The following is a 24,744-nucleotide window of genomic DNA, read 5'->3' as shown; positions in this document are numbered from 1 at the left end:
TGAGTTTCATGTCCTAGGCTATGTTTAGACCTCTGGTATCCTGGAAAAGCTCTGCCACATTCATGGAACACATCTGCTTTTTCAGAACAGTTTCCGAAAAAGCAGACATGTTCTTTTGGCATGCCTGTATTCCTCTCGGTGAGAGGAATAAGGGATGTTCCAGAAGAGGAGTTTTTTCCAAAATTTGGCCCCGTGAAGACGGGCCAAATTTTGGAAAAGCTTCTTTCGGGAAAAAAGCAGAAAAAGATATGCAAATTGCAAACCGACTTTTCCCGACTTTTCTCCTCAGTGTAGACATAGCCCTCGTTTGTTGCCCAGTCACCTGATTTTGTGACATCTGTTTTTAGCTCTTTACAGTCCGTGTGGAACTTTTTGAGTCGTTTTGTATCATGCAAATTTTGCCATGTCATTCTTTGCTCCTTTTCCCCCCCAGATTATTTATGAATAAGTTGAACAGCTCTGATGCCAGTACAGATACTTGGGGGACCTCTCTTCACTGTGAAAACTGACCATTTATTCCTATCATTTGTTTCCTACCTTTTAACTAGTTATCCCATGACTGCTTACTTTGCTTAACAGCAATTGATGTGGGACTGGGGGAAAGGCCTTCTGAGAGCTGAAGTACACTGTGTATCCACTGGATCACCCGTGTTCACGTATTTTCTCTTTTTTAGTGTACATTAAATAAAATTTCCAAACAAAAAGTCATTTTGAATCAGAAAATGAAGCTTTTGGTTTAGAAACTGTTGAAACAGTACATTCCAGTAGTTTTGAAACTAAAAAAAATACAATTGAGAAATTCATTTAAACCAGTGCTTTTGTTTTTGCTGAATTGGCATTTTCCAGCGGGGGGAGGGGAGAATTCTGTTGGAAAATTCCCAACTAACTGTAGCTGGAGAGCTGATTCCAATATTTCACACAGCTCCCCAGAGGTCATGGAGAGGGGATGCATGCCTGAATCGGTAGTCTGAATATTGAATACCCTCCCTCCACCACCACCAGCCAGAGCAATTCAGAAATGACATTGGACAATGAGAATGCCCAGCAAAAAGAGCCGATTGCAGCTGTCATCTACTGTCACTTCTTTTTAGTCTCGAAAATAAAGGCAATTGATGTGGAGCAGTGAAAACACTGGGGATTTTAGGAACAATTGTTCTGAGGTAATGCCTGGAAATAACTGACAGGGCAGGATCCTCCTTTAGCTGTGTCTCACAGCAAAAGCCCTTGTTGGCAACGCCACAGGTAGCTGCGGCTCTGCCATCCGAGAGAGGGCACTGGTTCTGTAAAACTATGGGGCTCACAATATGACTTGGAAGAAACTGCTTAAAAGATAACCATAAAATGAAGGAGGCTGTCACTTTAAGTGCAAGGCAGAAGAAATGCCCCAAAGGCCCATTTTAATATGTCGTCTACTCTGACTTCTCACGTTGAAAGGACGCAGATCTTGGCTTTTTTTCCTCTGCACAGATGTTCATCTGTATCCCATCTGATAAAAATATTTCTTGTCTGGCTTCTTGGCTCTGATCTCTTTATCTCGGCTATGGGTCCTTCCTCTGGGCCCGACACCAAAGTCACGGATGCGTAAGAAGAGATACAAAGACCAGGGCAGGGAGAGGTTTGGGCTCAGATGGATCAACAAGCGCATGGCGTTCCCCCTGATGCTCTTTATTTCCTTAAAATCCCACCTGTGTCATCGGAAGTTTTGCAGCCTAACTGCGTTGGGAATGAAGCCAAGGAGCCAAGCGGGGCTGTGTGAGCTTTACACCGAAAGAATTGCAGCACGTGGTAAATCATTTCCCAGTAAAACTGTTTATATTTATGTTGCTGGTCTCATACAGTAGATATTCATAATTCACCTCGCATTGCTGTGCAATCAGATGAGTAATGTAAAGTGCATTAGACTGTGGATCCAGTGGCTAATATGCACTTGAATTTCACACGGGCAGTTTGAATGCCAGGTGAGTTTTCAATGTGCAAAAACTAACACCCATCTACACACCGGTGAGCAAATATGGAAGTGTGCCCTGCAAGACATTATGCAGCCCACGGAGGAGGCTGCATCGAAGTCAGACTGAATTAGACCATAGAAATAATACGTTCTGCTTATGTGGCACCTTTCGCCTCAACAGCTCTAAATCTTGTGTCATTAAATCTATGATTTAATGTTAATTAAAGAATCTTCTTGTTTCACGTGTAAGGTAGCTACATTAATAATTACAGAGGAGAAGAGCAAATGCCGAGAGGTTAAATGACTCTCCCAAAGTCATGTAACAATCCCATGGCAGGGAGCAGCATGCTGGTTTCATGCTGTCTAGGTCTGATATTTTACCTCAAAATCAGGCTTCATATATAGGGCCTTGCGTTTTCCATTTTTACTGCACACAGCTGAAAAATTCCTACAAAAAGCTCAATATTTGGATTTTTCCCAACATCTTTCCCAAGTTTTTAACTGCCCGTGAGTACCATACTTTGCCTGATTCCTGTACTAGGAGACCATGAGCACCCCGTGATGTCTAGGGGCCTATCTCCACTAGGAAATTATTTCAAAATAACTAAATTCGGAATAACAAACTGCAAAATAACAAAATTGAACTAGCGTTATTCCCCGAGGAAAGCAGGAGTACAGATTTCGAAATAACCAGTGTGGATGCTCTGCTTATTGTTTCGAAATAGGGGGGGGGGGGTTATTTTGAAACAACTCCCTAGTGTAGGGACTAGCAGATAGTCCCCAGACCAGGACTAGTAGATAACCAGTGGCAAATGCCCCTCCTGTGAGTCTACCTTTCCAGGCCCCCCAAAAGGCCAAGGGCTGGAAACCTGCATTTGAGAATGAATGCATAGATGGTTTCTCAGGTTGCTGGGCTCTTCCATGTAACAGGAAGCCTAAACTTTCCTACTCCTCTTCTTGCGGGACTCTCAGTGCAGCACAGAGCACAGATGTTGGGCGATTTATTTGTTTTTGCCGACAATTCAGACCTTACCCCAACTCCCTTTGGCATCACACAGCCAAACTGGCATGAGCCACCATAGAAGAACATGCTTGGGACATGATACTTGGAAAACACAGTTGCAATCCTAGGGCTCCCAAGACCTTTAGAATTTGCACTGAAGCCCCGTATGTCAAACGTAACTGAGCAAGTCACCAGCCATGAATTGTGCTTTAAAACATAAGAACGGCCATACTGGGTCAGACCAAAGGTCCATCCGGACTGTATCCTGTCTTCCAGCAATGGCCAATGCCAGATGCCCCAGAGGGAATGAACAGAACAGGTAATCATCAAGTGATCCCTCTCCTCTGACAAATAGAGGCTAGGGACATCATTCCCATCCATTCTGGCTAATAAGTATTGATGGGTCTAACCTCCATGAATGTATCTAGTTCTTTTTTGAATCCTTTTAAAGTCCTGGCCTTCACAGCATCCTCTGGCAAGGAGTTCCACAGGTTAACTGTGCATTGAGTGAAGAAAAACTTCCTTTTGTGTGTTCTAAACCTGCTAGGTATGATTTCCATTTGATGACCCCTTTTAGTTCGTACATTATAGGGGGGAGGGATAACTCAGTGGTTTGAGCATTGGCCTTCTAAACCCACAGTTCTGAGCTCCATCCTTAAGGGGGCCATTTACAGATCTGGGGTAAATCTGTCAGGGATGGTACTTGGTCCTGCTGTGAGGGCAGGGGGCTGTACTCAAAGACCTCTCAAGGTCCCTTCCAGTTCTATGAGATGATGTAACTCCATATATTAAATAACTCTTCCTTATTCACTTTTGTAGTGGGGATTAGATAAAATGGTTTAATCAATGATAAACTTTTACTTTGTGCTGTATGTTGCTCTTTTTCTCTCCTCCCACTACCCAATATTAACTCTGATATTTACTCAGAAAACCGTTTTCGTCTGTTGCGTGGATTTTCAACCTGTTTTGATAATTATTTAATTTTATCAAAAAAATAATAATTTAATTTTAATTTAAACAAAATAAAAAATTGGAAACAAAGGGCCTTATTGATAAGTAAGACTGCCCAGGTAAAACAGAGTACTTTCTGTCATTTGCTCAGCATCCTCAAATCCAATTGGAATTGAAGGTACTTGAAATCTCACTGGACCCTCACAGAATACAGTATCTAAAAGCTTATGGCTACATTTTTGCTCTTAGTTCCAGCAGTGCAAATGTAAATTACTTCCAACGCAGTCACAAACTATATTGGTGAAACTGAGAAATGAATTCTTGACATCAGCCTCTTTTTAATGTTAAAACTAGCAGACTTACCTGGTGTTGTCCGGGTCCTTCAGGGCAGGGGCTGTCAGTGTGGGGGGTGCAGGATTCAGGGCAGGGCTTTGGGAATGTGGGGGGCAGGGAGTGCAGGAGGCTGGGGGCAGGGGTGTGTGCAAATGATGGTTGGAGAGCGAGGAAGGGCTCAGGGTGGGGTTGGGGGTGTCCCATCTGGCACGAGGGTTTTCTCTCACCTCAGCCCCTCTAGGGTTACCAGGTAGCTTCAGAAAACAAATACTGGACACACTTGATGGGGGGGACCAGCTGGGAGGGAAGCAGGGCTGGCTGGGAGTAGGGGGGGGATGGGAAGCAGGGCTGACGGGGGGAGATGGGGGCACTGGGGCTGGCCAGGGGAGATCGGGGGGGGGTGGCCAGTAGGAAGCAGGGCTAGTCGGGGGACGTTGGGGGGAGCAGGGCTGGTCAGGAGGGATCGAGGGAGCGGGGCTGGTGGGGGGGAGAGAATCGGCCATCGGGGAACGGGACTGACCCAGTCACATGCAGATCTCAGGGCACTGCCTGTCCCGCACACGGTCCTGGCGAAGCGCGAGCGAGTCCAGCTATGGCTCCACAACGTGCTTGACTAGCACTCAGAAGCACGGACGGGGCTTCTCCTCCTCCCCAAGGCCTCACTCCTATGTCAGATGCAACCAGAGGCTCCCAGCGCCAATCGCGCCCCCTCCCAGCCACTCCCCCCGCCAGGCTTCCCTCGGGCGCCCAGCCAGAAAACCAGAAAATACCGTTGCTCATGTCCGGCATTTTCAGAATTTTTTTTCTAACCGGACAGAGGGCCCAAGAACCAGACTGTCCGGTTGAATACCAGACACCTGGTAACCCCAAGCCCCTCACCACCTGCCAGAGGCCTTTTCTGTTCTCCCTGCCCCCCCAGCCATCAGGGCCATCATTTCTCCCACCAAACCACCACCCCCAGCTGCCAGGGGACTTTCCCCACACACAGCACTGTGGCCAAGGACTGGAACAGGGGAGGAAGGGTTTGGAGTGGGGGGAAGGGAGGGGGAGAGCTACTTGGTGTGCTGGCAGGCAAGATGGTGGAACCCCAGCTCTGCTGGCCACTCACTGGTACAGCTGCCCCCCGTGGACACTCTCAGTATCACGTCCCTCCAGACAGCAGCCCCTCTCTGCATGGTATGGAAAACAGTCCTTTTCCTGGGGCTTCTGGTTGTCTGGGCACAGCCAAACCCTGAACTTACTTTGAGTTAGGAGAAGAGGAAGCTGCCTACCAAATGTGGTGGCCCTGCTTCTGACCGTTTAGGAGACGTTCTTGAACAAACAGACTCACAGATAGACAGATAGAATAGATAGATTACCCGCTGTTGCTACCACTGAGGCTTTTCCAAGATGGGAACTGTAGGGCAGATAAGGAAGACCGAGTAATTTGACCATCATGTCCTGTGGACTTGTATAGGTGGGTAGAGATGATAGTGGTCAGAAAGCCAACAGCTGGTTTACAGAAGTGCTTCTTCAGCTGCTGTAGTCTGGACACTGCTTTTGTGTAGTTCTGTATAAACAGTATTGGACTCACAACAGTCCTGGGAAAATGAGGAAGAGTGAAGTATTAGGGGTTAATAGAATGGAAACGTATAGAAGTATCTATGCTTCCAAGCCGAAATGGAAGTTCTTTATTGATTGAAGTGCAACTTTGAATTAGGGTGGTTGAAAATTTTCCTTCTAAACTTTTTCCCCCCTTAGGGAAAAATTGGGCTTTCAACTAACTAATATTTTCCAGAAAGTGTTTGTTTTCCTTGAAAACTTTTTGACATGTCACTGAAAACCACAATTTGGAGGTGTTTTCAGCAGAAAACTTTTCAGGTTTTTGGTTTTGGGATAAACTGGCAACACTTTCCATGGGGAAGGAGGGGGAGGACAGTTTGGCTACATCTACACAGCACGATTATTTCAGAATAAACTATTCCAGAAGAAATACTCCTAAATAGCTTATTTCGAATTATTGCGTCTACACTACAGGGAATCCTCAAAATTAGTCTGAGGCAGACTCCCCTAATGCGGACATGCTACCTCCATTTAGAGCCCCAGGAGGCACTGAGGAGTAATTACTTTCAATAGCACTGGGGAGGAGCTATTTCAAAACAGCAGCAGTGGATTGTCCACGCTACTCATAGAATCATAGAACTTATAGAATCATAGAACCCTAGAGCTGGAAGAGACCTCAGAAGGTCATCAAGTCCAGCCCCCTGCCCTAGGCAGGACCAATCCCAACTAAATCAACCCAGCCAGGGTTTTGTCAAGCTGAGACTTAAAAATCTCCAGAGATGGAGACTCCACTATTTCCCTAGGTAACCCATTCCAGTGGTTCACCACCCTCCTAGGGAAATAGTTTTTCCTAATATCCAGCCTGGACCTCTCCCACCGCAACTTGAGACCATTGTTCTTTGTTCTGCATCCATCACTACTGAGAACAGCCTCTCTCCAGCCTGTTTGGAACCTCCCTTCAGGAAGTTGAAGGCTGCTATCAAATCCCCCCTCACTCTTCGCTTCTGCAGACTAAACAAACCCAACTCCCTCAGCCTCTCCTTGTAGGTCATGTGCTCCAGCCCCCTAATCATTTTGGTTGCTCTCCACTGGACCCTCTCCAATGCGTCCACATCCTTTTTGTAGTGGGGGGCCCAGAACTGGACACAATACTCCAGATGTGGCCTCACCAGAGCCAAATAAAGGGGAATAATCACATCTCTGGATCTGCTGGCAATGCTCCTCCTAATGCAACCTAATATGCCATTAGCCTTCTTGGGTACAAGGGCACACTGTTGACTCATATCCAGTTTCTCATCCACTGTAATCCCCAGGTCCTTTTCTGCAGAACTACTACTTAGCTGGTTGGTCCCCAGCCTGTAACGGCTATTCCTAAATAGCTATTTTGGAATAGGTGTTATTCCTCATGGAATGAGGTTTACAGAAGTCAGAATAAGCCTTCCATTATTTCAAATGTATTTCAAAATAACAGAATTGATGTGTAGATGCTCATAATGTTATACTGGAATAAGGAACATTATTCCAAAATAATGCTGCTGTGCAGACGTACCCTTTCTGACCAGCTCTTAATCTGATCCAGTGGATGGCGTATTATATTGCAAATTAAGAGCTCTAGGTTCCAACTTCTTTTCTGTCACTTGGCCATTAAGGCTGTGTCTACACAGCAAAGTTATTTCAGAATAAAGGCTGTTATTCTGAAATAACTATAGGAGCGTCTACACAGCAATTCCGTTATTTTGAAATAATTTTGAAATAACGGAAGGCTTATTCTGACTTCTGTAAACCTCATTCTACGAAGAATAACACCTATTCCAAAATAGTTATTTCAGAATAGGTGCGATGTAGACACTCCACTTCTGCTATTTCAAAATAGCCCCTCAAAAGACTATTATTCTGAGTTATTCCTCCTCAGGCTCTAAATTGAGACAGTACGTTTACATTAGGGAAGCCTGCCTCGGATTAATTTTGAGGCTTCCCTGCAGTGTAGACATGCTATTTTAAAATAAGCTATTTCAGAGTAACCATTCCAAACCTCAGGCAACTCACTTCCCACTCTATGCCTCAATTTCCCCATTTGTAAAATAGAAATAAGAATGCTTGCCTCTTCTATAATGTGCTTTGAGATATGCAGGTGAACAGTGTGGTATAAGAGCTAGATATTGTTAATACAAGCTGGGATTGTAAAATACAATGAATCAAAGCTTGCATTTTTACTAGAAGTGAAAGGTAAAAAAGAAACATCAAAAGGCATGGTGTGTTGAGCTCTATTATTGAGGAACTTGCATCGAAGGGGGGGGGAAACCCTTTGGGGGCCAGTTAATATGCCTGCCATGAAGTTTCAATACTTTTGCAGGTGTGCGGTGTTGTTATTCTAATAACTTCCCATGGTACCCCTTTTCTCTGTAACCCTCAATGCCAATTAAAATGTGATCCATCACAGAATGTTTCCAAAACAATGGGGAATGTCCAACTTTCTGATACAGGCATGCAAAACACCCAGCAGTTAAAGAGAAGCACCATTCAGCTCTTCCCAGTTCTGTCAAACTGAGCGGTGGGGGGAATGTTCTTTTGTGTGGTGTTAGGGATGGCGGGGGAGGGGGTTAGATTGTTTTAAGAAAGGGCCACCAGACTTCCGTTCAGCAAAAGGTTGATTAATAAATACTTCTAGCGCCTCGTGTTGAAATGACAATGTCTGGATATGAGGCCTCGAGGGAAAAGTGGCGGATTGGATGGCAGAAGCAGATGCTTCTATGGTTTGGCAACCAGCTGAACCCAGCTTCCAGGCAGCCGAAAGGGAATGCCTGCATTGCTTTGTCTGAATCAGGAAGAGCCAATGTTTTCATTGTGTGGAGATGCACAATCAGGCCGCCAATGGAAACCTCAGCCCTTACAGTAAATAAAAGGTGGGCAGCTCCGTGGTACTGTGAAATTCACAAGCGCCTTAAAAAGCGGCTGATTGGCTTTTCATTATGCCCTGAATGGTAGAAACATCCCCACCCCCCACCCCGGTGATGCAAATCAGCATCAAACTGAGGGGCTGAGTGCCTCTGTTGGTATTCAGGACACAGCTTTGCCATCAAAGACATTGTGGGCTATTTTTTTTAATCAGCTTTGCATTTCCAGGCAACATACTTGCATCTGCTACAGTTATCATGCAGGGAGAAGACCTCAGCACCTTTTGTCCATAAACACAGCTTTAGGCTAGGCTTAGTGTTCATCCTAAAAGCAAGTAAATCTGGGAATCCCAGAGACCCTGCCTTACAGATATGCACTGTGATCCTAGGTGAGGTGATCGCAGGACAGGAGAGAGACAAGGAAGGTGAGGTAATAGCTTTTATGGGACCAGCTTCTGTTGGTGAGAGTGACAAGCTCTGGAGCGTAACATCAAAAGTTGATCTCTTTCATCAACAGAAGTTGGTCCAGTACAAAGACAGAAACCTGGGGAGGGTCTAATGTTTTATAGGTACAGCCTCATAAACATCATGGATCCAATTCACTGACATGTTCTGAGCTCTTTTACATATTGCCAGAGGGTATTTTTTTTCTTCACTCAGCGCACAGTCAACCTGTGGAACTCCTTGCCATAGGATGCGGTGAAGGCTAGATCTTTACTGAATGGACTTTGGGAGGAAAGGATGTATCCCACCACCGAAAGCAAAGGAAAATGTTTCAGTGAGGGCCCATCGGGAACCTCCCTACTTTTCACACTATATAATGCCAACAGTGGCCAATGCCATTGACGGACCTAATCTCCGTGAATCTATCTAGCTCTTTTTTGAACCCTGTTAAAGATCGAGCCTTCACCGCATCCTCGGCTCATAGCAACAGAAGGTGCCTACACAGCAAAACAAACAAACAAAAAAGACCTCAGAGCAAGTCCCAGGCTTGATAGCCTCAGGCTGGCGAGCTGACAGACGAGCCAGGCCCCTGGACAAGGGGGGAGGGATGGACAAGCTCTGTGCTCCTGTAAGGGGCAGTGCTTTGGGGGGAAGAGGTAGGGGCAGGGCAGCCAGTCCTCAGTGATGCCTGGGCTGCAGCCTTCCGCCTCCAAGTGCTGCCCAGAGCGCACCCGCCTAGGGTTCTGTGACGCGCCACCCGAGGCTCCAGTGGTGATTTAAAGGGCCTGGAGCTCAGACCACTGCCGTAGTAGCCGCCGTGCCCCATAAGCCCCTTTGAGCAACTGCCTCCTTTGCCCCCCTCCCCTCTTCAACAGGCCTGGCCCCATGGAATGTGGATCATAAGGCTCAACAGAGTGTAGACATTTGGGCTTAAGCCCTAAGCCCCTCTCCCTTTGCTGGGTTTCGGAGCCTGGGCTCCCACCGGAGCATCTCCACTCGTGTTTTTAGCCCTGCAGAAGAAACCCGAGTCAGTTGACTTCACTGGGGCTGGCAGGCTGGCTGGACCGCTGGGCAAGGTGGAGGGTGGTGGCAGAAGGGGGCCAGTTCCAGAAGCCAGGATGGAGTGGGGCCTCAGACATAAGGGGCAGGGCTGAGGCTACACACGGCACCTCTCCCGGTCAGCCCTCAGCGAGGTCTGGAGCATGCCACACGGCAGTGGTTTAAAGATCCCAGACCTCTTGCAGATGGGAGCTCTGTGCCCTTTTGTATCACCAAGCCGAAGGGCACTTGTCCGCTTCCTCCCTCCCCACCCTGGTCAGCCTGGTTGACTTGGGCTGGGACACTATTTTATTGCAGCGTGGACATACCTCGAAAGCCCTGAAGCAATGAACTTCCCCTTCCTGGGGCAATATGTGTGGCGCAACTTCTAGAGGGGGGACCAGAGCCCCTCTGTCTCGTAGCATGTGGTACCATATTCTTGCATGTTGTAGTCTGAGTGGGGCTGTCAGGTGGGGCCAGAGTGATACGGATGGGACGGGAACTAGCAGAATAGTAGGCTGGCTCTGAGCACGCTCCAACTTGGGGGACACTTGTGGGCCAGATTTTGTTCCACCCTGGCTTATGCCGGAGGGTCTGTGTCACTCCCCCAAAGTGCTCTGCTTGTGCTGGGCTGCTCCGCCTGTGCACACTGATGTCAGTAATATTGGTGTGTAATTGCGAGTGACGGGGAAATGGGTCACTTGCATAATTCAGCCTGTTCCTTGGTGCGCATAAGAATGTAGCACATTAACAGTGGTGGCTGCAAGCAACCGTGGGGCGGGGGAGGGGAGGGCATGCCAGGCATTTATGGCTTACCAAGGCCTGTAATTATAATAATGTCGTATTGTTCCGAAAACAACAGCGTGAGCTCTTTGCAGGATTCCCGAAGTAGGCGAAATTCCTCTTTACATGGAGGCTCTTTTACACCTCTTTGTGGTCATACAGTGGGAGTAAATTACAGACTAACCTCTCCACCATCTCCCTCAGCCTCCTGCAGCCTGCATGCTCTGCTCCCCGTTCAGAGGAGGTACAGGAATAGGGAGCCCATAAATCCAAAAACGCTTTGGATTGATCACAGGGTCAGAAGAGAAAAGATGCCACCGCATTTGTGTGAAGAGCCTGGCGCAGGGTTCAGCTGAGGGTTTTACTTATTTATTTGTTTGTTTCCCCGCCCTGCCCCCACTCTGTTTTCCCGAGGCAAGAATTTGGTGCCAAGTCTATTTACAATGTTCAGCCCAGAGGTCGTGGGAATTTCAGCTCACACACAGCTGACAGTTTTATGCTCCCCCTGCTTCTTTCAGGGAGGCCTTCTCTTCCTTCATCTCCCATACCACACTTTCTGGGTTGTTTTATTTTGGGGGGCAGGAGGGTCGGGGGCAAGAAACACATGCTAATACCACATGCTGAAGCATAACAAAAAGTATAAAAGAAGAATAATTGTCTCTTCATCACTACCTGTCATTTCTTAGCCAAGGACCATTGTGACTCTTGAGATTTTCCCTATAAGAACATTCACGGCTACTAGTATAATAGCAGCGTCTTCCTAAAAGCAGGTGGGAAGATAGATTTTGACCATGATGAAACTGAAGTATGTTGGAATTGTGTCAAAGAACGACCCAGTTTTATGGTCATTTTCTTGTTGGTATCCATGGAAATTAATGGAAACTCTAAACAATCCGCTATATTTTCAAGCTTCAATCCTTTCTTCCTCTCATCAACTTGTAGTTCATGGGCAACTGGGATCAAGCACTGCACCTCCAAGGGAATTTGCTAATATACCCCACCAGAAGACCTTATCATAGAATAATGATAAGGAATTTGCTAATATACCCCACCAGAAGACCTTGTGTATACACAATCACCGTTGGGCTGTTTCAGTGTGTAAAAAGAAGAAAGGCACGTCAGGAATAAATCCACTGACATCCCCGCCATTATGTCTGTGTAATTTGAGTCAGAACTATCAGGCTTCATCTACGCTGCTGGTTTTGCCAGCAGTGAGTATGCAAAGGAGGCACAGATTAGCATATTGCCACACCTCATTTGCATCATGTACGCACGCCATTTTTGTGGGGAAAAAAGTAGTGTGGACTTTTTCTGTGTGCAAAAACTCTGTTTTCTGCAAGATCCTTATGCCTCTCTTTTATGCGTCTTTGCACAAAAACGTGCATAAATTATGCAAATGAGACATGGTGATATGCTAACCCACACCTCATTTGCATACTCACTGCCAGCAGAACCGGCACTGTGGATGAAGCCTCAGAGTGCCAAGGCCTGGTTCTCTTTGCAGTTAAGATACTGTATGATTTTCTCCCTGCTTTTTTAACTCAATTTAGAAATCAGCCAGCTGAAGTGGTTAATTTATTGGCATGCGTAGTGTCCCTTTGTCATACATATTTCCTGCAAGGGTTCATATTGTGTCACATTCTTTCAGGTGGGAAGGTAGATGTCCGTCTCCTTGGCTGCAGTGATACGCTGAGGTAGAGATTCAGTTGTATGTCATCCTTGCGTACAGTGAAAAGACAGAATCCAATTCATCTGCTTCCGATTTTCATTTTGGATGTTAGAGAATGCTTTATGGCAGATTAATTCACAGCAGGTCACACCCTCTTCCCCATTTCCAAACAAGGAACAGTTGACACCCAAGGAGGCCTCCTGCTTTTTCATATTTAAGACCCTCATTGCTCCCTTTGTGGTAACCACCAAACATCTATTTTATTGACTATAATTTCTCCTTCTTTTTTCATTAATTTCAAAACTTGACAGCCACATATGTTCTTGGGTAACACATTTGTCAGCAAATTGTAATAATTTGTCAGTGTCCGCCTGGAACTCTCCACCACACACACAATGGCTGAGCTGACATGGCTTCTGCTGACTTTCTGAGGCAGGTAGTTCATCATTCCAGATAGGTGGGAGTGTGGTTAGAGAGAGAGGATCTAGCATGTGGGCTGAGCGCAGTCCTGAGGAGCAACCTCAGGAACAGCCAAGACCGGGGAGAAAATTTGAGCTGAACTTTGTTATGCGGCTGTTATGCTTCTCGGTTAATCAAATCTAATCCCAGAAAGGGGGGAGCTTTCTCACTCTACTCAGTGTGAGACATTTTAGAGCATATTGAGAAACATATCTGCAGTGTGGGTCAACTCAGCAGCAGCTTTAGTATCAACATCCAAAGAAATCAGCGGTGCATTGGAGCAGCTGGCTGAAATGGTCACACCAATATGCCACACACTCCGCTTCCACATTGATTAACTGGCCAGAACTGGAGAAGACCACACTGAGTGAATGACCTTTCTTGTCAGTGAGGTCATGCAAGTGTTTATACAAGGAGGCAACACCATTCCTGACAGCAGCTTCTTTGAGTGTGATGGCTTTGGCTGCCATCCGAGCTTTGCTGTCAGAACACAGTGCTTTATAAAGAGCTACATGTCAATAATAATCAAAATATTTCCTATTTTATAGCATCATCCATGTCAGGAGCTCAAAGGTCTGCCTCTACCCTCTTTTGAGACAACACTAATTCACATCACATCATATCCCTGATGACATTCCAGTACAAATAGGTTTCATCTAGAAAAAGTTAATAGCTGGCCTTGGAACTGAATAGAGTCCTATACAGCCCCCGCCTTTTACACTAGACACAAAACCTTCCTTCCCATCAGATGCCAATGGAACATCCTGTGCTGAAATTCTGATGTCCCTGACATTCGACACTATCTGTCACTGCCATTCAGTCCAGGTCTTACAAGACATTTATGGAGGAAATACAGCAGATGTATAGCTTACTGAGCAGTAGACAGGATGTGGCATAAATTAGTATTGTCTCCAAAGCGGATAGATAGTGGCTGTTTAAAAGACCTATTTTTTCCAGCCTCGTCTCTTCTTCTCCCCTTGAATGCTGCAGGTGTTTGAGTCCCTGTTTACATCGTTGTCTTGGCAGAAACAAAGCCGAGACCAACTAATCCTCTGGCTCCACTTCGCTCGGCAACAAGCATTGGGGACCAAGCTCTAGGTGACAAATTACCCTGCTCTGTCCCAGCAAGTAGGTTTTTGCAAAGATCCATCCAGTAGCCTGTGCATCAACTATTATCACTAGTTTCATGTAGAGCTGGCCTGTTAAATTATTTGCCTTTTATCTATGGGTACGTCTAAACTACATGGCTCCGTCAATGGAGCCATGTAGATTTGTTTGTTTGGCAAAGGGAAATGAAGCCGTGATTTAAATAATCGCGGCTTCATTTAAATTTAAATGGCTGCCACGCTGAGCCGACAAACAGCTAATCAGCTGTTTGTTGGCTCTGCGCGCTAGTCTGGACGCTCCCCTGCCGACATGAAAGCCCTTTATCGACCTCCCCTGTAAACCTCATCCAATGAGGCATAATGGGGAGGTCGATAAAAGGCTTTCAGGTTGGCGCAGGAGCATCCAGACTAGCAGCAGCCATTTAAATTTAAATGAAACCGCGATTATTTAAATCACGGCTTCATTTTCCTTTGCCAATCAGCCTAATCTACATGGCTCCATGGATGGAGCCATGTGGACACACCCTATATGGGCATGAAATGGCAATCTTGCTACTTAACTGCAGTCTGTGCAGGGACTTTCTACTTAGCACGTCAACTGAAGCCAGGTTATGCTTCTGTTCTTAATTCACTGAGAACTGTCTTTTGTGCTGTGGTTTGGACAGAACTAAACCTGTTAGTTGTGTGTGGATAAGAGACTCACTGGTGACTCAGAAGTAGACTTCTAAGAAACTCAGCAGTTTTGATCGGTGTTGGCCCTCTTGCCAGGCTCATAATCTGATTCGGTTTGATTTCAAGTGAAGCCCAGAACTGTAACAACACAAAACAAGCCGTCGGGTTTCACCCAGTGCAGCATCCAAGAGCTACTCAAATGCAATGCTGGCATGGCTCTGACTGACAAAGGTTGAACTCTTTCAAAATGCAACATGCCGTTTCTGAATAGAAATGCTTGCCTCAATGGGAAATATATATATATTTTTTGCAAAACATTAATTCTTGCCCTCACTCCATGTGGACCAGCTCTAGTTTTGAAATAAGATGGGATTGAACCAAAGACTGGTGGGGATGGTGGAATCCACATCCAGGGTACGTCTAGACTACAGGCTTTTGTCGACAGAGGCTTTGTCAACAGATACTGTTGACAAAGCTTCTGTCGACAAAGAGTGTCTAGACTACATCCAGTTCTGTCAACAAAGCAAGCCACTTTGTCGACATGCGAGTGTAGATGGAAAGGACAGTGTAGTTGCAATAACACCTTCTGTCGACCGAACTCTGTCGACAAAAGGTGTTATTCCTCGTAGAATGAGGTTTACCACCGTCGACAAAACTGCCAACTTCTGTCGATGTTATGTTGACAGAACTCAGCAGTAGTGTAGACACAGGTATAGTTTTGTCGATAAAAGGCCACTTTTGTTGACAAAACCCTGTAGTCTAGACAGAACCCCAGTGATTGCAGTTAACCTCTGTCTCTACAATCCTGACTCTGAACATCCCTGAGCTTCACAATATTCTTCTTGTCAAACCATGAATCATGCAGATGTGCTGCTAACTGGATCCAGGTTTGTTCAAAAAGTTCACAAACCCAGAACAAATCTCTCAGTGAAGCTGATCTGAGCTTTGAGATCAAAGCCTTATCTGAAAGTATGTATTGTGGGCTTGTGGTTACACTAACATTCTAAGCACCTTCTCTTCACCATCATTTAGATATAAATGAGGTATTTATCTAACTCGGGATATTTTCGATTTTTATCAGCAAATGTTAGTAAACGTTGATTTCATAGTACACACATACTGATGAAAACTATTTCCATAAATATTCATCAAAATGTTTTAGTTAGGCCAAGTCAGAAAAATACTGCTTGCTTGCTTGAAGGATATTTACTTTGTATATTTTGACATGTGTGCCTGACCATTTCTGTTTTAAAAGGCTACAAAACTTTAACTTTTTTCAACCTCAACTTCAACTGTCATAAAATAATTATGATTGAAACCCTGCCCAAAAGCTCCCATCAAAAAAATAAAAATAAAAATGTTTAAATGTTGTAATTCTGCAAAACCGTCTAAACATAAATCACTATTAAAAAACACTTTAACATAACATTGGGATTATGCTTTGAAATGATAAAAAGATAAAAATCAAATTCTCCCATGCCTAGTCATGAACCTAAAACCTCCAATTTTTCATTAGAAAATGGACATTCTAACACTCTGGGGCAGAACTAACTCAAATTCGGGCAGTTTTCACAAACAAAATGTTTGACAGGTTTTGCTTTCATTCCAGCATGGAATAAAAACAAATTCTGAAACCTCAAAAGTTGCCATAAATTGGAATTGTCACCCTCTGGTCAGCTCTACCTCGAAGGGTACACCTAGCTACAGCTGAGAGCGTGCTTCCCAGCTCGAGTAGGTAGTGATATGACAATTTGAGAAGTGCTAGCATATGAAGTATAGCAATGTAGCTGGGGAGTCAGATGGGCAGTTCAGACTAACTGCCAGCATGCAAACCCACCAGGAGCCACTGGGCATACTTAGACTGACTCTAAGGTGCTAATTCCTGCAACATTCTTTGTGTGTATGTGTAAACTTCAGCAGTATCCGTCCACCCACAGTACAAAAATGCAGTGTAGGCACACCAGAGTAGCAGAGTAGATAAGAAGCTGCCCTGTTTATCAAAAGAACCATAATGCCTGTTTTTTTACAATATATTGATGTCCTGCATGCTGGAGGGACACAACAGATGAGTCGCCCCAAAACTTTAAAACCCATATAATTAGCTCATCTATCTAACTGTCTCCGTATGCCAAATGTTCTATCTGGAACTCTCATCCTGGATTCTCCTTTCAAAGTCTCAGGAGATAAATTGTGCACGCAAAATTGCATCATGTGACATTAAAACAGAGATGCTGTCTGCAATACACAGGCCAGCTGTCATTCAGATTTTCTCAAGAATGGTGGGTTTTCCCCCCTCATATTATCCTTCAACATAATGAGTTTTAGTCTTCTTCACTATTGTTTGTTCTATGGATTCACCACACCTTACTCAAAACAGATCATAAAGCTATAACCTAACCTTTCACAGAGAGAAACTGAGGCACAGAAGAACAGAACTTGCCCAACGACACACAACAGGAACAGGATCCAGGAGCCATGACAGTAAGTGCTCCAGACAAGCCACATAACCTGTGGAATTATCTAGAATTCCCCATCAGTGTCAGCACATTATGTTGTCATGTCACTTGCTTAAGAAGAATGACATCAGAAGACTGACATCACAAAGTGACATCCACTCTAATTCTTCAGATGAAGTGGGTTTTGTCCACAAATGCTCATGATTCTGTATATTCTGGTGAGTCCCTATCTCTATGTCTACACTTCACCGTAGTTCGAAATAAGGTATGCAAATCGGGTATCTTATTTCAATTTTGTTTCAAAATAGCTTATTTTGTCTCCACCGTGCCAAATTCCGAAATAACTCGCGGTTCCAAAACGTCCCTTACTCCTCGTGGAATTAGGTTTACAGGGACGTTGGAATAGCAAGCCTGAGATAACGGGCTCTGGTATCCCGAAATAGCGTCACAGTGTAGACGTAGCCGAAGTCTTGGTCTACATTAGGGAATTATTTCAAAATAACCCCCTTTCTTTCAAAATAAGTGGTACATCCACAATACCTAGCCAGTTAATTTGAAATAACAGGCTGGTTATTTTTAAATCTGTACTTCTTCTTTCCTCAAGGAATAAGCTTATTTCAAAATACAGGAAAACTCCAAGACTGTGTCTACACTGGCAAGTTATTCCGGAAAATCAGCCGCTTTTCCGGAAAAACTTGCCAGCTGTCTACACTGGCCGCTTGAATTTCCGGAAAAGCACTGACGATCTAATGTAAAATCATCAGTGCTTTTCCGGAAAAACTATGCTGCTCCCGTTCGGGCAAAAGTCTTTTTCCGGAAAACTGTTCCGGAAAAGGGCCAGTGTAGACCACACAGTAGTGTTTTCTGCAAGAAAGCCCCGATCACGAAAATGACGATCGGGGCTTTTTTGTGGAAAAGCGTTTCTAGATTGGCCACGGACACTTTTCCAGAAAAAGTGCTCTTCCGGAAAAGCATCCTGCCAATCTAGACGTGCTTTTCTGAAAATGCTTTTAACGGAAAACTTTTCCGTTAAAAGCATTTCCAGAAAATCCTGCCAGTGTAGACGTAGCCCAATAGTCTGGCATCCAGTTGTCTGGCACTCCTGATAGTCCGGCATCAACTGGAACCCAGAACTGCTCAGGTCAGAGGCTCTCACGGCCGGGGCACTGACACACGCGCTGTTCCATTCATGGTCCCCAGTGCACACATCCTGCACGTGCTAGCAGCCAGCCGCTGAACACAGGCAGCTGCTTCTGGACTTGGACACAAGGTTGATGGAGAAGGGGGATTGGGTGACAGGAGGGAGGGGAGGTGTTTGACTCTGGGAAAGAGAAGGGGAGGAGAGAGGGACGGGGTTGCATACGGCATCCCAGCCAGCTCGTTGAAAAGCCGGTCGCTCAGCAACGTGGCCCAGAGCCTGGAGGGAGATTCGTGGCTGTACCGGCGGCTCTGGGACCTGACCATAAGGTGGGCGGAGGGGGATTAGGTTGGGAGTAAGCCCCTTTGTCGTACCTCCTGGTACTCTGTCATATCCGATAATCTAGCAGCACTTAGGTCCCAAAGGTGCCGGATTATTGGTCGTCTACTGTAGTTCCTTCAGAAGTTATTATTTCAAAGTTAATTATTTTGAAATAATTTCCCATTGTAGACATGCGCTAAGGTGCCACAGGAGCACGCGTTCTCTCAGAGGCTCACATTTTAATTGTAAGAAAATCAAGCTTTCTTGTGCTGGGCAATAGGAAGGTGCATGCTGTCAAAAATAGGAAAGGAGAAATGGCTTGCACCCACTGGCTTCTGAAAACCAGTATGCCGCAGGGATCACCTCTCACAGAAGAATGAAAAGAGGGGTGACGCGGGTGGGCTATAGATTTGGCTAATTTAGCCCTGTGTATCTGGCATGAAAAGGCCTTTCAGAGACTCCATTTACGGAGCCCAGGCATCATGTGGGGTCAAGTTATAAATTGTTCAGCAGAGTTTGTTTAGCATAGCCTTGACGGATCAGCAGTTGCTGAGGTTTTGAGTAGGGCCTATATTTGCTCAGATGGTTCCGGTGTTGCAGCCTTGTGGAGGGAAAGGTTTGCAAGAGGTGTGGTCTGGTCACTAGGCTTTATCCTCCCCCCTCCTGCCCATCCCCCATTTCTCGGAGCAGAAAGCACAGGCGGGCGTGCATGTGCTGCCTACGCCTGGAACACCAAGTGAACCTGAAAGCCTACCCACATCTGGTCGTAGCTTGCCTTTGTTTGCTTTAGGCTTTCCACACAGACGACCACCCTGGCTGAGAGAGCCGGGATGAAATGGGGCTTCTTCATGCATGGCCTACATGATGTGCTGAGTTTGTGTACCAGCCACGTCCTTAGGGCTGAGGAGGGAGCCTCTAGTTGGAATTTCTGCTTGGGCTTTGCCCATGTTACTTCTTTAAATGATTTTTTTGCAGCAGCAAGAGTATTTCTCATTGCATTTCCCCCTGCAAATATCTTTGTGGGGGCCTTCCTGTCTCACCCCAATTGTCTAGGAGTGTCCCTGGCCAAGGACAATCAATTTAAGACCATTCAACCCTTTATAGTGCAGAATCATTGATACTTTAGGGTGTGGGTCTCAAGAGAGACTAATGTTCACTTTGGATAAGCAACCAAAAATTCTCTCTCCACTTATCCAAATCTTCTTGGTCTAAGAATGAACTTAGACAACTTGTCAGCACAGTCTCCCTCTTGTGAGATTATGTTCTAGCCAGTTTAGAGGACGGCATAATAAAACGGCCTCCCCTCACATTTTCTCTTTAGCTCCTGCCAAAATTAGGAAGTAGAGAAGTACATAGGGAAAAACAAAACAAAAGCAAACACATTTTAAAAAATGGTCAAGCATTAAACCGTAGGTCTTTGGGGTCCATTCCTATGGGATCCTGTCAGCTTTCTGATCTCAGAACTCATTTCAGATATGAAATTCCCATGGTATTTTAAGGGGGGGGAGGGAAATATTTCTCTGTTTTGCATCTCTACTTACACATAAGATGCTCAAGACAATTATGTAACATTCAGAAGCTGAGCCTTTATTCTTGGCTTACATAATGCTCTCGTTCTCTATCAGAAGGTTCTCTCTATTGCTCCTCAGCATTATATATAAGGTCTCAAAAGCAGAGACTTATCCAGATCTGAAATTGGAGCAGGGATCTTTCAATCTTGTTTAATGCTCTCCCAACTGGACAAAAGAGGCTAGTGAACTAGGCAGAGAGTTTCCAATCAGTCAGCAATACTGTGTTTCATACACCATAACTGTGTTACCCTCATACCTATGATTTTGTATTATCTACTGCCATGCATAGACACCAAATCAGGAAATATTAGAGAATGCGTTGGTTTAATCTTTGACTTTGTTGCTCATGTTATTTGTGCCAATGTCCTTAATGTGAGTACTGCTAAGATTTCATTTTTCTTTCCTGGAATGAAGTCACAAAAGCACCATCCAACTTCCAACTCTTTTGATGCTAGCTTAAACTAAAACAAACCCCTTACACCACCTCAAGATGGAGGCCTGGGAGTCTGCTTTGGTGCTCCGAAGAAAAAGTTGGACCTCTCACTCGTGATGAGACCTCCATCAATGGTCCTCTCTTCTAGGTACCCTGGAAACTGAAGAGAATCCTCAGGTACTCCCAGTCTACCTTGTGTTCCTTAGTGAGAAGGCAGAGAAAAGAACCACTGACTTTTTTGTAAAAAACTCCAAACAAACCAGGCAATAACTGGAAATTGCCCCATGTTTAAAATGTGTGTAGCACCATATCACAGTTGGTTTTCTTTGTGTTCTTCTCATACAGTGGTTCCCAACCTGTGGTCCGTATTGCAGGGGGTCCATGGAAAGTTTAAAAATAAGGATCCATTCTTAATTTTCTCTTTTTTTTCTCTTTCTCTTTTTTTTCTCTTCTCCCCCAGAGAGGGGGGCTCAGTGAAATTTTAAGAGATTGAAAAGGGGTCCATATGCTCCAAAATGTTGGGAGCCACTGTTCTAATACATTTCAATCGAATTTCATTTGTGTCATTAGAGCTCCATCTTGTGGATATAACAGATAAGTTTATGTAACACTGGGATAAAGTTAAGGGCAATGACTACGGGAGGCGAGAAAGCTTCCAGTTATTCAAACCATTCGTTCTTGTTCATAATTTCTTATTCAAAGGTTGCCATTTACAAGGATTCACATTTTTAGGTGTCCCATGTCATGCATTATCTTATTTTGATACGTTTTTGGTGAGTTTTGGAAATTAAGCCATTCAGTACAGTGAACGCTCAGAGGACATGATGCTAATCGAATGTTAGAAAACAAAAGAGCCGCATAACCAATGTTCTGGTGTTTCTGCATCACATATTCATTACCATACTGATGAGGGTTTGTCTTGGGGAGGTCTTTTAATGACTGTGTGACATCCTGCTGAGTCACGTTAACAGACATTCGCTTCTGTTCATAGCTGAGAGAACACAGACCATCATTAGCATGTGGCCAATCATTCTGCCTCCATGCCCCTTCATAAAAATGACAGGCAGTACCAGGCAGTTCCAAACAGAGCAAGGTTCAATGGTACTACAGGTTAAACCTCTCTAGTTGGGCACCCTCAGGATCTGACCAGTGTTGAACCAGAGAATTTGTCAGACTGCAGGAGGTCAATATTGTCTAGCAGCATTTCCAACACTTCCACTTCTTGCTGGGCTCTTGGAAGACTGTTAGGGGTACATTACAGAGAGCCAGGACAGGTGGCAGTAAACAAACTTCATGGGACTGAAGGAAACTTGGTCACTCTTATGAAAAGTGGACATTCTGCTAACTAAACTCATGCTGGATCATGGATGCAGCTGGACAAGAGAGTGCCAGACTAGAGAGGCTAAACCTGTACTAAACATTAGTTAAATTTGCAAGTTAGAGTTGAATTATACTTTGAGAGCTGGACAAGGTACGTTCCAAATAATATGGTGGCATTTTGGGGCAATATTTCAGGTGTTTTCTTACAAAACCCACCACCAAGGAAGGAAAAAACCCTATAGCCTTTCCCCCCTTTTCTCCACAGAATTCAAATCTCAGCATATAGAAACATATAGGATCCATCTAGACTACTTTAGTCTGTTGAGAGCAGATATGCAAATTTGGAGCTAATTTGGATATCTTCTTCCGATCGTCTTATCGGAAGAGGTTTTTTTTCAAAAGTGAAAACAGTTCAGATGGGATTTTTTCGAAAGAGCCCCCCTTTTTCAAAATAATCTTTCTTTCTTTAAAAAATGAGGTGTACAGGGTTCTTTCGAAAAAGGGGGGTTCTTTAAAAAAAACTCATCTAAACTGCTTTCACTTAAAAAAAAAAAACCTCTTCCAATAACACGATCGGAAAAAGATATGCAAATTAGCTCCGAATTTGCATCTCTTGTTTCGACAGATGAATGTAGTCTAGATGTACCCATAGGCTGTGCCTAGACTGGCAAGTTTTTCCGCAAAATCAGCCGCTTTTCCAGAAAAACTTGCCAGCTGTCTACACTGGCCGCTTGATTTTCCGTAAAAGCAATGACAATCTACTGTAAGAAATCAGCCGCTTTTCCGGAAAAGCACATCGTTATAACGATAACTCTGGGACCAGTCTAGATGTGCATTTCTGGAAATACTTTTAACGGAAAACCTTTTCCGTTAAAAGTATTTCCGGAAAATCATGCCAGTGTAGACGTAGCCATAGATTTTAGCAATGTGGCAACAACATGATGTAGGCTCAGATTCAGCAAGGAGCATGCCACTAAAGACCTGTGCATGCTAAATATTCTGAGTGTTTCCAGTTCACAGACAACAAGATTTCTGAGGAATTCTTCAGGCAGAAAGCTCGCAACATCTTTAATGCTCCCAAAGGGTTTCTTTGAATATTGTTTGCATAGTTTCTCCAGTTCACACTATACTTTTGTTGTGGTTGTTGCTTCTCTGCAAACGTTCACCCTGTTCCTCTGAATGTTTGGGGAGGAACCCTCCAGGGGGCTGTCACAGTATGCATTGTGTGGGTACCAAGGACCATTACACCAAAGTGCAAACCTTGGGTATGATGACAGCCACGTCAAGCCAATGGGTGCTGCCACTCCCCCAGCACATCTAGTTCAGCACAAAGAGATCCTTCATCCATTTGAGAACATGTATTTGTGTTTAGGGGGATACCCTTGTGCAAAGAGACTTATTAGTGCTCACCTGTACACATAAGGAAGACATGATAACAGAAAATTGAATATAGAGCATAGAAAACAAACAATGAATCTGTGTTATATATTTCTCCCACCGTATAGGTTGCCAGATCGTCTCCCAAAAAATACCGGACACCACACCGTTCTGGGGCACCCAGAATGGCGATCGCAACCCCGCCTCCCAGATGGGACTCCTGTGATTGCACCAGCGCTGGGAGCCTGTGATTGCACAGAAGCCTTGCGGGGATGGGGGGAGTGGCTGGGACTCCCAGCCAGTCCCCCCACCCCGGCTAGGCTTCTGAAGCATCCAGAGCGGTGATCGCGGCCCCGCCTACCAGCTGGGACTCCCAGGCTGGGAGGCGGGGCCGCCATCGGCGCTGGGAGCCTGTGATTGCGAAGAAGCCTGGTGGGGGTGGGGAGAGTGGCTGGGAGTTAGGGCTTAGATCTTCCAATCAAAGAACAGAAAATATACCATGTGACTTAAGTGACCAATCCCTACTTAGGGCACATTCTGTATGGATCTTTCAGTGACCAATCCAAACTCTCATGACAAAACAGCTTGGATATTCATAGGCGTGCAACTTATAGAGAGTGATAGACAATACTATGAGTACTCTCTATAGTCAAGGGTCAAGGTATTCTCCTGGGAGACCCAGGTTCCTGCCCCTAAGCTAATGGCAAGAAAAATGTTTATGAACAATGGAGCATGGTTAACTGGGGATATAAAATCCCATTTAAAATGTTAACCAGTTAAACTATATGTTTACCGGTTAACTGGCCCTCTGCATTGCCAAGGGCCACTGGAGCAGCACAGCACTGTCAGGGGGCTGCTCCAGCCCATCTGGACCTACCAGACTGAGGGCTGTACCAGCCAGGGTGGGCAAGACCTACCATACCACGTCACGGGCAGTGGCCTGCTCTGGCCAGGCATTGGTTAGCTGGTTACCATGGTAAGGATGCCAATAAGGCGAATGCTTCCTGGGTAATTGGTTAATGCTTTATATCCCTATCACCAACAGGAGAGAGTGAAGGTCAAACCTCACCCTACCCCATAGTCCAGTGGTCAGGGCACTCACAAGGGGGTAGAAAGAGATGGGTTCATACCCCTTCTCTGACTCAGGCAGTGGGGATTTGAGGCTGGATTTCCTTCATGACAGATGAGTGTAGCCAGCCACTGGGCTGCAGAAAAGTTGATGCCACCCCCCCTTTTCTGTTGCTTGAATGGACTGAACTGGCGTAGGCATGACCCTTGGGAAAAGG

The 24,744-nt window shown here is 45.2% G+C and overlaps 1 long non-coding RNA gene across 2 annotated transcripts in view; it reads right to left on the bottom strand.

Moving 5' to 3' along the window:
* Window positions 1-17,360, bottom strand: part of LOC142819174 (uncharacterized) — a 66,679-nt gene extending 49,319 nt beyond the window's left edge. For both annotated transcript variants that reach the window (XR_012896975.1, XR_012896974.1), the window contains exons 1-2: window positions 17,241-17,360; window positions 5,594-5,815 (exon numbers count right to left, since the gene is read on the bottom strand). This is a non-coding gene — a long non-coding RNA (uncharacterized LOC142819174). The remainder of the gene's footprint in view (window positions 1-5,593; window positions 5,816-17,240) is intronic.
* Window positions 17,361-24,744: the final 7,384 nt, after the last annotated feature.

Source organism: Pelodiscus sinensis, chromosome 20, assembly GCF_049634645.1.
Source record: "Pelodiscus sinensis isolate JC-2024 chromosome 20, ASM4963464v1, whole genome shotgun sequence".
Taxonomy (NCBI): Eukaryota; Metazoa; Chordata; order Testudines; family Trionychidae; genus Pelodiscus; species Pelodiscus sinensis.
This window is presented reverse-complemented; position numbering and strand designations above follow the sequence as displayed.